Below are 15,031 nucleotides of genomic sequence, written 5' to 3' on the forward strand. Positions count from 1 at the left end.
GGAACAACTTCTCGATTGACTGGGATTGTTATTTCTGATCTAGGTCACAGATTGTTGCAATATATGAATGGGTTGGGATCACCTTTGACGGTCACTTCAGCTCCATTGTGTGGAAACTTGATACATCAATGATATGTAGATGGGACTGCGCTCATCTCATGAATCCATGGGCATCCCAAGAGTATGTTGTATGTGAGATATAAATCAAGGACTTGAAAAACCACATCCTTTGTAACTGGCCCAACTCTGAGAGGTAAGGTGACTATTCCTTTGGATGAATGTCTTTGTCATCATATGCCTTGATGGTAATTTTGTTTGTAGCATTCATAGCTTTATCTGAATATCCCAATTGTATTAGTGTGTTCCAAGTGCATATATTGAGACCATCTCCTCCATCTATCAAGACTCATTTTATTCAGCGTTTGTGTAGGAAGGCTTCAATGTGTAAAGGTGCATTATGTGGCTGGCTCACGGAGGCTTTGTCAGCTTTTGTGAATGTAAGGGAGTGTGGAATGGAAAGGTATCTCACCATGGCTTGGAACTGGTCCACATTTAGACCAATGGGGATGGAAGTGTCTCTTAAAGTTTTGTCAAGAATGGCTTTATGTGCAGGGGATATGTGTAAGAGCTCAAGGATTGAGATAAGCGTCAGTGTCTTCCCTAACTGTTCTACCAGATCATACTCAAGTTTGGTTGACGAGGAACCAGTGTTTTTAGCTGGAGCACCTTGCAAAGTGAATTTACCTCGACGAGTTGTAACATTACATTTAGAGGTAGGTTCGAAAGAAGATCGAATGCCTTTTAGGACAACCTTGGGTCTTTGGGTAGAATTTTCACGTGTTTTGTCCTTGATGATAATGGTAGAGACATAATTGTCCATCAAAATGTGATTGACAGTTGAATCATAGTTATAGGATGCTCTGGTATAGTTGGTCTGCTCATCTGTGACTTTAGCTTTTCCCTTGTCATGTTTTGGGAATGGCTCCTTAAACATCTCATGTTCTTGATTGGATGAGTGTCCTTCGATCTCAATGTCACCTCTATCAAAAAGATCTTGTATAATGTTCTTCAGTCGATGACAATTTCCTATTTTATGTCCTTTGCTCTTGTGATACTCACAATATTCATCGTCATTCCACCAATTTGGTTTGACCTTTGGCTCATATGGAGACATATCTGGAATTGTTATTATTTTGTTTGCCACTAGCTTCTTGAAAGCTGACTCAAGTGGCTCTCCCAATGGGGTGTACTTCCTTCATAATTTGGAAGTTGTTTGAGTATTCACTTGATTGTTTGTAGAGCTTGATCTGGAAAAAATGATTTTGGGTTGTACTATATTGGCATCAACAACACCATCATTGACTGTGTTCTTGTTTTTATTCCAAAATCTTGGCTTGTCTTTTCCTTTAAAGTGTTCTTTGTTTTCTTTGAATAATTTGACGATGCCTTGCTCAATTAGGACCTTCTCTATTGCTAAGCCTTTTTCAATGACGTCCTTGAAGGTGGACAAGCAAGCTTTTCTTAGATCATAACCAATTTCTCTATGGACATTCTGGGTGAACATCTCTACCATTTGTTTTTGTGGAATTTCAAAAGAGCATTTGCTGGCTAGATTTCTCCATCTTTGTAAAAATGATGAAAAAGACTCTCCATCCCTTTGTTTGGTGTTGCACAAGGTGGTGACTGATATGTATGTCTCTATTTTGTATGAGAAATGTTGGATAAATGCCTCTGCTAAATCACCCCATGACTTAATTCCAGGTGGAAGTTGGGAGAACCATTCCATAGCTTGATCACCTAAGCTCTGTGGGAATAATCTCATCAAATATGTCTCTTCTGTTGCTACCTCAATGCAAGCTGTGAAAAACTATCTTATATGTGCCTCAGGATCTTTTCCTCTGTACTTATCAAACTTAGGTGTCACAAAGTGTGTAGGAAATGGAGGCATTGGAATGCTTTTGCCAAATGGATATGGACATATGTCTCTCATTATGTAAGTTGGCTTCGGTGTATTAATGTCCTCCATTTTATTTTGTAAGTCTTTGATTTGTTGTTCCAAATTAATCTTAGGTGGAGATCGACTTCTTGGACCATATCCCATGCCCGAGCCACTAGGTGGAGGAGGAGCATGTTGCATATATGGATGGTATTGGCAATACACATGTTCATATGGAGGAGGTCTATAATGATGCTGTGTATAAGGACCACTTAGTATAGAGTCATGATGAGGAATGGAATATTTGTTTTGTCCATGTATACCATACTCTACAGGCATGTCATGACTTTTTTCTAATGTGTTGCCCCCAAATTTGACGTGGGGTTTCCTTGTGTCCAAATTTTGAACATGCCTTTGGATATCCAATTGCTTTGGTGGTTGGTCCTTAGCATTGGTATGTGATTGAGTATATTTTTCTGTATAAGACTTCCATAATGGTCTGCAAAGGTGAGTATCATAAGCTTGACCATGTGTATGGGGGACCTTAGGTTTTTGAAACAAAGATGAAGGTGATTCAAGCACAAGATTTGGTTCTCTATCGCCTCCACTATTAGGCCTCCTTTGATCCATGTTGAGTTGAGGTTCTTGCAAAGGTCAATTTTCCATTATTTGAGACATGTCAAAATCTTGAGGGATCTTGGCTCCACTTTGTGCCATCACTTGTAAGAAATATTGTCTATCTCTCCTCATTATTTCCTCAACCAATCGATTAAAATGGGGATCCATAATGGAGTCTTCCATTTTTGCTGAATGTACACAAAATTTGTCCATATTGTCATTGTGTGTATCATTGTTGTTTGTAGTGTCCTTGTTCTCAACATTTTGAGTGTTTCTGTAAGTGTCCATGTCAGGTAATATGGTATGATCAGAATTGAAAAAGATATCATTGTCATACTCATAGGCACTCATGTTTGCAGACTCTTGAGCCTCTTTAGCTTCTCTCCTAGATTTTTGGGAATGAGTTTCAACCATGAAATAGGTATTGACCAAGATGTGTGAGACTAGATGAAAATGGAAAGAGTATGGAAGACCAAGAGTTGGACGGAATGTAAATGAATCTGAGGTGTACTTGCAATGTCCAAAGTGTACGACCAAGTATGTATGTAGTAGAGTAGGTGTGGCTTCCAAAGAGATGATAGTTTCTCTTGATGAGGTAAGTTGACCTTGACTCTAAGTTTATACAAATGAGATCCAAAGGTGATAGACCCTGATGAGGGACCACTTAGCAAAATGTTGTTGTATGTAGTGTGTTGATGAAGTAATATGAGGACAAGCAAGTGACCTTTTGACTCAATTTTAGACAAATGTGAATGTAATGCAAGGTGTAAAGCAATGATGGACTTTGTGAGACCCAGAAATGTGATGAATTCTAGATGAAAACCTGGAGAAATAACCTAGGAAGCTCAATAATTCTGAAATTGATTGCTCTTGTTTGTTGGACTGTAAATTTTACCCAATTTGTGAAGTTGTTTGTTATGACCAAATCTGAATTTGTGACCATTTTTTGTGACAAGAGGACACAATGTTGATGAGGACTCAATGTTTGCAAGTGTTTGGACTCAAAATGACTCAAAAGGAAGTGTGTTGTTTGATGTAAAAATGTTTTGCATACACTTGAAGACACAAAAGATACAATTTTTTGATGTTTGGTCTTGAATGTTTGAATGTTCAAAAGAAGACAAGCACAATTCTTATGGCTGGCCAGGACAATAGTTGTTGATCCCACATGGGGTTTCCCTTGAGGCTATGCTATTCAGAGCAGATACTTAGATGCTTGACCCTACTAGCTCCACCCTTGACACTCACTTCTCTGGGGCAGCCAAGCACCGGCCCCCATGAAAACTCCCCGTGGCAAACTATGTATCTCTACTAAGAATCGTATGTGTGTGGGCCGCTCCAGAGGTCCGACCTCCTGCCCTAACAACTAGAAGGATTTTGGCTTTCTAAAATAAAAAGGTGCTAGTAAGGGCATCCATTTGTGTGGCCATACATGTGGCACTTTCAACTCTATAAATACAGAAGGCTCCCAGCCGGTAGGGGTTACGCCCTACAACTGATCAAATAAATTTGATCAAACGGGTTTATGGGGAGACATAGTGTTGGTATGAACTAATCAACACACGTTACCCATGGCTTTCACCATGGATACAATTATTTATATTGGTTCAGAAGAGGTGGATTTTCCTCGCTACCACTTGGGTCGTTCTCTCCTCACTAGTAGTCCTAATGACCACACGCGGAGATAGGCCCTCTAGAGATTAAACAAAAGGAGCCTATTGCTCAAGACACAAAAGACATTGGTTCAATTTTAGTGCACCAATTGAAGGTTTGTTAATCTATGAAAACAAGGCACCAAATAAAGATAAAAAACCCTTGCCAAAGTTCTGCAACAAAGATTTGTTAATAGTTTTGCAATAATACCCCTCCTGCAAGCACACAAGTTAGGTAAATTTTAGATCCAAAAGATTTTGTGAAATAGGGGCCTTCGACAATGCGTTTTTTTGATAGATTCAAAGATCTAATTTTCCATGAGATATTTTGCATCATAAAAAACATACCACCTATAAAATTTCAAGACATTTCTAGAAATGTAAGAAAATCCAAAAACATGCTAATTTGCTCCAAATTTTTTTTATGAAAAATCATAAAAAATTCATATAAAATGCAAAATTTATCCAAAAAATATGAATTTTGTGCTTGAAACTCCTGATAGCTTTCCAAACCTGCATAAAAAAATTCCTGCAAAACTTCCAAGCAGTTTCTGAGATATGAGCAGAATAATGCAAAACCCTAATTTTCAACGATCTGATTTTTATGGAATGATTTTGTATCAAATTTAAAATCAAAAAGAATATATCCTATGTATAATTTTGGGAGCTTTCAAAAAATGTAACAAAATCCAAAAAATTCGCTAATTTTCTCTCAAAATTAATTTTTTATGAAAATGCATAAAAAATTCATAGAAAATTCACATATGATCCAAAAACTCTAATTTTTTTACTAAGAATTCACAATACTATTCTTGACCTAAAAAAACAATTTGATGTCAAAATTCAAACCAGTTTGTGAGATCTGATCAAAATAATGAAAAACCCTAATTTTTAAAAATCTGATTTTTTATGAAATATTTTGCATCAAAATTAAAATCACAAAGAACAGATCATGTGTATAAATTAGAGAGATTTCCAAAAATATAAGAAAATTCGAAAATGTCTCTCATTTTCTCTCAAAATTAATTTTGTATGAAAATTCATAAAAAAATCATACAAAATTAAAATATGCTCCAATAGATGTGAATTTTGGTTTGAGAGCTGTTGATACTGTCTTCAACCTGCCAAAAACATTTGGTGCAAAATTTCCAAGCCGTTTGTGAGATCGGATCAAATCTCTCCAAGATCTCGATTTTGTGTCCAAAACCCTAGTTGCACAAGGGTATTCTCCAAATTGTTTTACAAAACAACAATATAGGGTTAGAAAAACTTGCAAAAAACACAGATCTAACAAAAATCTATGTCCCACAGGGCATGCCAAAATGTTTATGGTGAAAATGGAAACAACAATATTGAAAGACTAAATGAATTCAACCACAAAACCCTAGCCTAACAACAACAAAGATCCACCATAACATATGAAGATTACCTAAGACAATGAAAATCAAATGAAATCACAAAGATTATACCATCACATGTCCAATAGGGTTTGGATCTCCATTCTTCCTATCTCCATTGATCTTGCTTGATATATTTGCTCTCAAATTTTATGTGTGCACAAGAGCTCAACAAAGAACGAAAATGTGGTTGCAAGTAGGCTTGATCGCATATGAAAGTTCGAAAGCGTCGATTAGAATGATTGATTAGGGTTGATAATGAAGGAAGCATCTCCTTATATAGAAGACACTATAAGAAATAGAGGGATAAGATTGAGAGGTGTAAAAGATAAATGGTCGGCTAGGATTAGAGGGTAGGTAAAAGAAATAATAAAATAATGAGAGGGTAGGTAGTGTAGGAATTAAGAGATAAATGACATGTGTCATGGATAGAAAAGGATAATGAATTAATTAAATAAATAAGATATTTATTTAATTTAGGAAAGGACAATTTAAATAAATAAAGGTATTTATTTAAATGAGAAATAAGGCTAGAAGAGGATAAATGAATTAATTAAATAAATAAAGATTTATTTAATTAATAGAAGAATTAGGTTTAAATAATTAAATAAATAAAGATATTTATTTAATTAGACAGGACAATTTTAGGTGTCTACAGCTGCAACTGCTAGGGAACAACAAGTATAGTTGATCTACATATAACACCTATTTGCCTAATTAGATCTACTTCAATTCTACTTCTAACACCGACTAAACATCAATACAGAGCTTTACCTTTCACCGCACAATCAAATTAGCACTACGGATTTCATATATGATACATCATCACACAATATATTCCTTTTTATAAACAACTCTACTAAGTCGGCTAAGAACCCTTGGAATAATTTCCTCGGTTCAATGTATCTAGACAATCTTGCATATTACACTTTACTCATGTCGGCCATAAACAACTTAACTCAAAAATAAAACATTAAGTCTACCGGTTTACCGATCTAAGTAATTATGCTCTACGGGTTTAACTGTTCTTCTTGATTGACTGCTCAGTACATCATAACTCGCTCCAAACTTTGAATTTGTTGATATGGTTCTAGTCATAGACTCAAACCAATGTCATGAACATACATACCAAACTACAATACTTAACTCTTCACTAATCTTTCGTATTGGTGGCTTGAACATAGCTCTGTCACTGTTTAACTACTTCCTCTAACTGTTAGGCTTTACCGATTGGACTAAATGAATTAGATGACTGGTGAAACATGGTTGCCATTAATGACAAAACAATACAAGTCATCACTCAACCTATTACATCAATATCATCATCATCAAGCCAACAATCTCCCCCTTTGACATTGATGGTAACACTTGGGAAATGTTTTGTCTAAGTGTCACATTACAAAAATTATGACCCATAAATACATAACATGACTCCCCCTTAGCAATTACATGCTATTACAAAAAAAATTATACTAATAACCTTTTACAAAATCTTGACCCATACTACTACTCCCCCTTTGAAAACAATGGAAAAGGTAAGTAAATACATGAAAAGATAAATGTAATATATATCAAAATTTGCATTACCAAAATATATAGGAGTTCAAAATGTTTTACAATGTCATCTTATGAAATACATCTGCAAAACTAGACTTCAAAAGTGTCAAATCATTGTGCCAAGTCTCCAAAAGTGTCCCTGTTATCTCAGTATGTGTCTGGATCTGAGATGCAAGCTCTTCCATGGCATCAAGTGTGCTCATCTCTGGTAGCCAAAATTGCTTCAGTCCCCTTGTAGCCTCTCTGCAAAATTTCAATCTTAGGGACTAATAAAGTCTCCAACTCCTAAAGTGAAGTTGTCCTTTTCACCTATTCAGCCTCATAAGCCTTAAGCTTCTGTTGTAGTGCAACAATTGATCTACCAAAATGGATTGCAGAATAATTCAAGGGATTTAATGATTCACTCAAAACTTTAAGCTCCTGTTGAGCTTCCTGCTTCTTTCGCTCAAGATCATCACAAAACAATGAAAAATTGGCAATTGTGGAAAGGATTTTACCTCAGGTTTGTAATGCTTCTTTAATGAGGTCCATGTTGACAGTAAGACCTACTCTGTCTTTATCAATGTCTTTCATTAACTATTGATTTTTTCTCTGTTCATACTCCTTTTCCACATTCTTAATTGCAGCTTCCTCCAAGCTTTTCATTTGATCTCCTACTATTGTGACTAGTTGCTCTAGTTTGTCAATAGGATTAGGAAGACTGTCTATATCAATCTCCAGTAATATACTGGATAGAATATCAACAACAACATGAATTGTTTGCGCTTCTTTTCTCTAAGCCTTCATTATTTTCTTTTGTGCCTTAGATTGCATGGTAGATGCAATCTACATTAGCTCAGTTGGGCTCAACATTTCCATATTGATCGGTCCTTGAATGCTCACAGTGTCATCCTCTTCATCATCAACAATCTTCTTTGATGTAAGTGATTGGGAGATCACTTTTTGATCAGGTTCTCCTTCCTTCTTTTCTTCTTCCTTTTGCATCTCTACATCCTTCTCAGGTGCTTTCTTTTTTACATTTTCCTTCATTTGTGTGATCACTAGTGGCTCTTGTTCTTCTGTCTTATCCGGTTGTTCAGTGGGTTGTACATTTTTTGTTTTCTCATTCACCAGTTGCTCTGTCATTTATTCATCTTTTTGCTGAGACTTCTCTGCATCTTCTTTACATGTACCAGTTAGATTCACTTTCGGTAATATTGTCTCATCATCACGGATAATGATTGGATCTTGCTTAGTGCTTGTATCAACTGATGTGTCAACAAAGACAATCTCATCCAGTATAATATCATCAATCTCCAAATCATCGGGGAGATCTTCTCCCTTTAATCTCTCTGGTTCCTCTTCTACTTTAGGAATAAGGCCCAAAAACTTCTTTGAAATTCGCTCAAGCTCAACATGTACCAACTGAGATTCACTAACTAATAATCTTGTCAACCTTTTCTTTGTAAGAAATAATGACCTTGTCTTAAAAATAATTTCCTGAATGTCTTCCCTAGAGGTTTCCAGTTGCAAGTGCATCAATATAAATTCAATCAATTCTTTGTCCTACTTTATATCAGTCTTCCATCTTGCTTTCAATTTATCATACAAAGAATCAAGAATCAAACCTTGTGTTAGTTAACAGATTTGTCTTTTATACATTGTATTCTTAAATCTCTGTATGCCCATTAATTAAAAGACAAAGGCAACTAACAGTTGGATAATTTTAGGAATAATTATCCTCCGCATACGGGTACAGCTCCCCAACAAAGAATGATTTTCAATCAGCTCTGATTATAGTAATTTAATTTGCATACTTTTTACCCGAAAGTACTTAAAGGCAGATTTATATTCACTTGTCAGCACACAATGAATATATTCTCAATTAACAACACCAATTTTATCATGAAGTTCACAGACTTCAAGTATTTGTTTTTCAGGGGAAAAGCATTCTACATGCATTCACATATAATGAGAAGAAAAGTAGAAAACTCCAAATTCAAACTAAATCCACACAAAGATTATCATCTAAATCTATTAAACTCACAGATTTAATACTATAGAACTTGCAACAATTTTATTTATAAAAATTGTTCTCTTCTCTCTCAAAACATCATGAAAAATAGATCTTTATCTATTGCATTCCTTTTTCCCCAAAAAATCTTTCGGAACCAAACAGAGTCTTTTTCATCCCTTAAATAGCCATGGCAAGGCTTACAGTAAAGCGGGAAACACGGAAAAACTAACTTTCCGCCCTGTGAAGTTCAACAAAATTTACCAAATGAAACTATCTTTTTTCACTACCAAAAAACAGAGCCTATTATCTAGAAAACATGGAAACAATTTCAAGAAATAGATTCTTTCTTCCAATCAGAATACATCATAATGAAGTGTTGGATAATAGGCTTATGTGGAAGCCCCACGTGTGCTATGCACTGCTTCCACACCTCCTTTTCCTTGTGAACGTGTGCAACTTTATCGGAGTGGCTATCCAAATGTCCAATGCATAGGAAGAGAAGCGACTCAATTTTGGTGATAATAGTCAAGTCATCTGAGACCAAGCCTTTAGCCTCCTTCACATAGTTAATCTTTTTCTCAAAATATTCTGTTATTACTTCGACGGTCTCTAGTGTCCCGTCTCTTTTTAGCCACTTAATTCCGATGCATAAGAGCTCATTTTGCATGGAAGCGGTTAACTCTACAAGTTGGCCTACCAATTTTGTGAATTCTTCATATGCCTGTTTTATCAATGAATTCCTCCATTAAATATTCTTTTGGCAGACATACAAGATGATATCATCCAGACCTAGTACTAGTTTCTCAATTAGGAATTTCATAACTCCGTAAGTCTGTACTTCTCACATCTATGTAGTCCTTGTTGCCCATTCCACCTCTTCATTTTTCCAATTACTTATTTCAGTCTCCAATTCCTTCATTACTTGTATTTCCTCATTATGAACTTTACTCAGGTTCCCAAAATACTCAGCTCCAGATTTCCACATCTCCTCCAACCACACCATCATAGTCTCTGTTATCAGTCTACATTTTTGTATTTGTTCCAAGGTTTTCTAATTGACTGGGGACTTTGGATCAAATGATGTAGGCAATTGTGACAAGGGTTGAGGATTTGGATTGTTCACTGCCTTAATGTACTCTGCCATTCTGCGCAACATCTCCTTCATTCAATGTTTGTCCCTTTCATCTTTCCAAGTCCTTGTGAAAATCTTCTTAGTTGAAGCTTCGAGATGAAGAACATCTGTGGCATGAGTAGCAGTCTCTATGTTTACTTTTTCAACAATAAAATCTTGAACTGTAGGATTTTCAATCTTGGCATCTGTCAATGGATGTGCAATCTCTACCACCCAATCTCCACTATCAACATCAAAATCAATTTTTGACATAGTCTTTGATTTCTTGGCTTTGGGAGTCTTTCCTAGGCACTTACTCACCATATCTTCCATCGGAATGGATGTGGGGACTATGTTTCTCTTCTTGCTACCAAGCATATTATCCAACCAGACTAGGCCTGTGGAAACTAGAGTCTTTACAAAATCAGTTCCTGCATCTTTTTCATTTCTTATTACCATGATAGAATCTACCTGAAAGGTTTCCTGTGCTTACTGGCTGGTTTCCTCATCATCTAGATTTTGTTGCTCTGAACCTGGATTATCCTGAAGGGCATCCATTTCAAGATCAACCACTACTATGTCTGGAGGAAAGGACCTTCTTTTATTCCTGGTTTTAGAGCGGCTAACTCTAATAGGAATCAATTGCCCTTTGCTTTGTAATGCCCTGCTCTTTTGCTCACCTTTATCCCTTTTGTGAGAATGACCTGCATCACAAGATTGAATAAATATATTAGAAACTAGGCTCTTAGAGGATGAAGTTGAACCCTTCTGCCGACTTTGCCTCAATCGGTGTTGCTTAATCCATTTCTCCATTCTTCGTATGACCATGAGGGTTCTAGCCTGAATATCTTCCTCCTTATTTTTCTCCCAATCTATCTCTGAGATTACCCCTAGCTGCTTATCTTCAACAAACTATGGATCAATTAAATCTTTTCCATCTTCCTCGATATGAGCAGTGTTCATTTCCAGGCCATACTCTCTTACTTGTCGCATAGTGAATCTTAGGTGGGCTCTTTTCCCGACCTCATACTAATCCTCACAGTTTATCCAGAAATCTTCTAGACTCGGTATATGCTGAAAATGTCCACTAATTGTAAGATGAGCCATTGCAAAACCTTTAATATCAAAGTTAGTGCGAGGAATATACAGTTTGAAATTGAACTGTTTGAACTCTAGCTCTAGGTTCAAGGCATCTGAAATAGTATTGCAAGTGTAATGTGTTAGTTCAATAGGGAAAGATACTCTTGTTTGATACTTTTCTCTGTATTTCTTTTCTATATAAGAAAGCTGTCTACATACTTCCATTAGCACCTGTCTATCAAAGACATACCTCGGCAATTTATAGGGTTCTCCTACAAAGCCACCAACCCTCAGATAAGTGAATCTAGAAAACTGAATATAGACACCGCCATAGGTACTTATAAACTACATAGCTTCTTCAGTCAATCTCTTATGCATATCTCCCCTCAATTCAAATATTATCCTGCCTAGGAAAATATTTTGAACCTTATAATAATTCTCTGCTACCCTGTGTTGCTGTAAATGTGGATGATAGTCATAAATTTTCATATTATTCTGCCAAACTTCATGGAATAAACCTGTCCATTGTCTTATACAAGCTAAGCAATATATAAGATAGGAAGACATATAAAAATTCTTGTTTCCAAAGTAGCTTAAGCCCTCATGCATTCTCTCTGCAATCAACTCGGCCCAGTCTATATATCTTTTCTCACCAAAGATAACCTTAACAAATAAATACATCCAATCCTCCCAGTAATAGGCAATCTGATTCCCCCACATTCTATTTAAGAGAATGATAATGTCCCTTACTTCTTGAATCATGTGATCATGGGTTAATGGGTTGGGCAACCGAGAACCTCCTTTTTGGAATTTCAACAGCCAATTTCTAGAAATAACACTTCGGTAATAGGCCTTTTTTTTTTCTTCTGAAAACAACCCTTGTGACTTGCAAACCATCCATTCTTCATACTGCTCTTTCTCAGGAATCCTCATTACTATGGCAATGGTCTGCCGACTAATTACTAGCAAACTTTTCCCCTTTACATCCCTAATACACCTCTTGACAGGGTCATATCTGCTCATACATTCTAAATTTAACTCTGGACATGATACAACAAGGGGAAATGTTGCAGCTTCAATTAACCCACTGTCTAGAATCTTCTGCATTAATGGGGTATTGGCAAAATCGCGTGCTCTTTCATGAAATTCCTCTAAATTCACTGATGGCAAGAAGGTGTCTCCTATGTCTGGCAGGGAACAGACTAAACTAGATTTCAGGTCCGGCTGAGGTGGTTTTGGTCTCATCTTTACTCAACAAATAGGAAAAGTGCATAGCAAGAAGAATGGACTGAACTAACTAAAATACTGAACAACACTTTTCAATTTACGCAATTTAACATGGAAGAAAGAAGAACTTTGAGCTCACCTTTCATGTAGAACCGAAAATTCACACAAAGCTGAGAAAAGAAACTACCGCCGCCGCTACTTCCCTACTGACTGATTTGAACAAACAACAGAGGCCAATAATTTACTTTCAAAGAAACAAACTTATAGCATAACCTGAAATGTCGGCTGCACGACTCTTTATGACTCTCACCTGTTAGATTATTCGTGCCCATTGTGTCGAAAGGATTTGATCCTGACACCTTATTAATTCCCACGTGCCTTCTCCTTTCATATCTTTCCTCAACATGATTATCTCTAGTACGGATGTCATTATCATTCATTTCCTTTGAGGTTCATCATTCAAATCCAGAATATTCCTTTATATGCTGATATTTTATTACTTTGTCTTCAAAATTATCTATCCTCGAACCTTGAACCCTGAACCACTAAAAAGAAGTTCGGAGGTTCAAGTTTAAGAATGCACTAGAGAACAAAACATTCAGCCAAACAAGGACTCACAGTTTATGAACGCGACTCACAAAAGACTTAATACAAGATGTTTGAACCTTGAACCACTAAAAAGAAGGTTCAAAGGTTCAAGTTCAACGACAATTATCACAAAGTCTATTGATGCCCTATTAAACATAGTCATTAATTTATAAACCGACTTTGAACTTTGAACCAATTTTTTGGAAGGTTCAAGGTTCAAGTTCAAGAAAGGCCTAGAAAACAAAAACTTTCTTTGGATGCGGAAAAATTAAACGAGCAGACTAACATTGGCTCTGACTGGGGATTGGGTCGGTAACGGACTGAGGTATGAACCCAAAATATTTGGTTTCACAAAATAAGACTAAGAAAGAAAAGATCTAAGCCTGAACAAACCGAACCTACGACTACTCACAACAAAATTTTATATACAAGACATGCAAGGGATTCCTGCTTTCAATTTATACAATTTCAAATCCTACCCATTATAGGTCAGGGGAAGAATGGTAGCCTCTGGGTATGCAAGTATAAATGAATTTGGTCCTTTTACCTCATGTATGTCGAACAACCCCTTCCAAAGAGATTCAAATTTTTCGTGGGCTCCTTTTGGTGCTTTTTGGCCGTCCCGAAGTAAAACCTAATCACTTGACATGAATTTTCGTGGTCTGGCTCTCCTGTCAAATATTTTCTTGATTCTCATCTAATGGTCTGTAATCCGATCAACCAATTTCTCTCTTTCTTCTTCAATTTTCATTAAATGCATAATTCTCCTCTCTAGAGAATCCTGAAAATGCACATCCTCTATTACTGTTTGTAACTTTGAAGCCGCAAGTTCCAGAGGAAGTGATACCTGAGCTCCAACACCATAGACTAACTTGAAAGGTGACATGCCAATTTCTCTCTTTGGAGTGGTACGGTCTACCCAGAGAGCTTCATATAACTTTTTATGCCAATCTCTAAAATTTTCGCTAACTAATTTCTTCATAATATTTATCAGGTTTTTATTACTTGATTACGCTTGGTTGTTACCCTGTGGGTAATAATCTGAGGAATGAGCAAGTGAAATCCCATAATCATAGAAAAACATAGAAATTTCAGTGGAGGAGAAATTAGGTGCATTATCAGCCACAAGTTTGTGGGGAACACCAAAACGAACCAAAATATTTTCCTTTAGAAAATTACAGACAACCTTTGATGTAGTCTTTCTTATCGGAAAAGCTTCGACCCATTTCATGAAATAATCAGTAGCAGTCAAAATATGAGTGTGTCCTACACTTGATGTAGGTGACAATGGCCCTATGAAATCTAAACCCCACTGTTTAAATGGTTCATCAATAATCACAGTTTTGAGAGGCAATGCTGCAAGTTGAGGCTTTCTAGTGAACATTTTACATTTTTCACATTTGGCTACCCAAGCATAAGCATCTTTGAACATACCTAGCCAATAATAGCAATTCCTCAGGATCTTATAGGCAGTTACTATTGATGAAAAATGACTGCCAGAAGCTTCATCATGAAAAGCTTTCAACAACGATTCTTGGAGTGGTTTATCTACACAGCGTAAGAAAGTTCCGTCCAACCCTTTTTTGTATAGCACATCATCAAAAATGACATACTTGGCAGCCTTCAATCTGACATTTTGCCTTTCTCTCAGAGATAAATGCACCAGACAATATCCATAAGTCAGATAATAGGCAACATTTGCAAACCAAGTATCTTGTAGTCCAACAAACAGAACCAAGGGCAATTCCTTATTATTCTCATGTTCATTTTCTGCAAGTAACTTACATAGACCCTGTCCTCTTACCAATTTGGTTGGCTTTATATCTAAGTCAAATTCCTGAATTTTAGATACCCATGAGGCTCTATTAT

The sequence above is a fragment of the Cryptomeria japonica genome, chromosome 1, assembly GCF_030272615.1.
Source record: "Cryptomeria japonica chromosome 1, Sugi_1.0, whole genome shotgun sequence".
Lineage (NCBI taxonomy): Eukaryota > Viridiplantae > Streptophyta > Pinopsida > Cupressales > Cupressaceae > Cryptomeria > Cryptomeria japonica.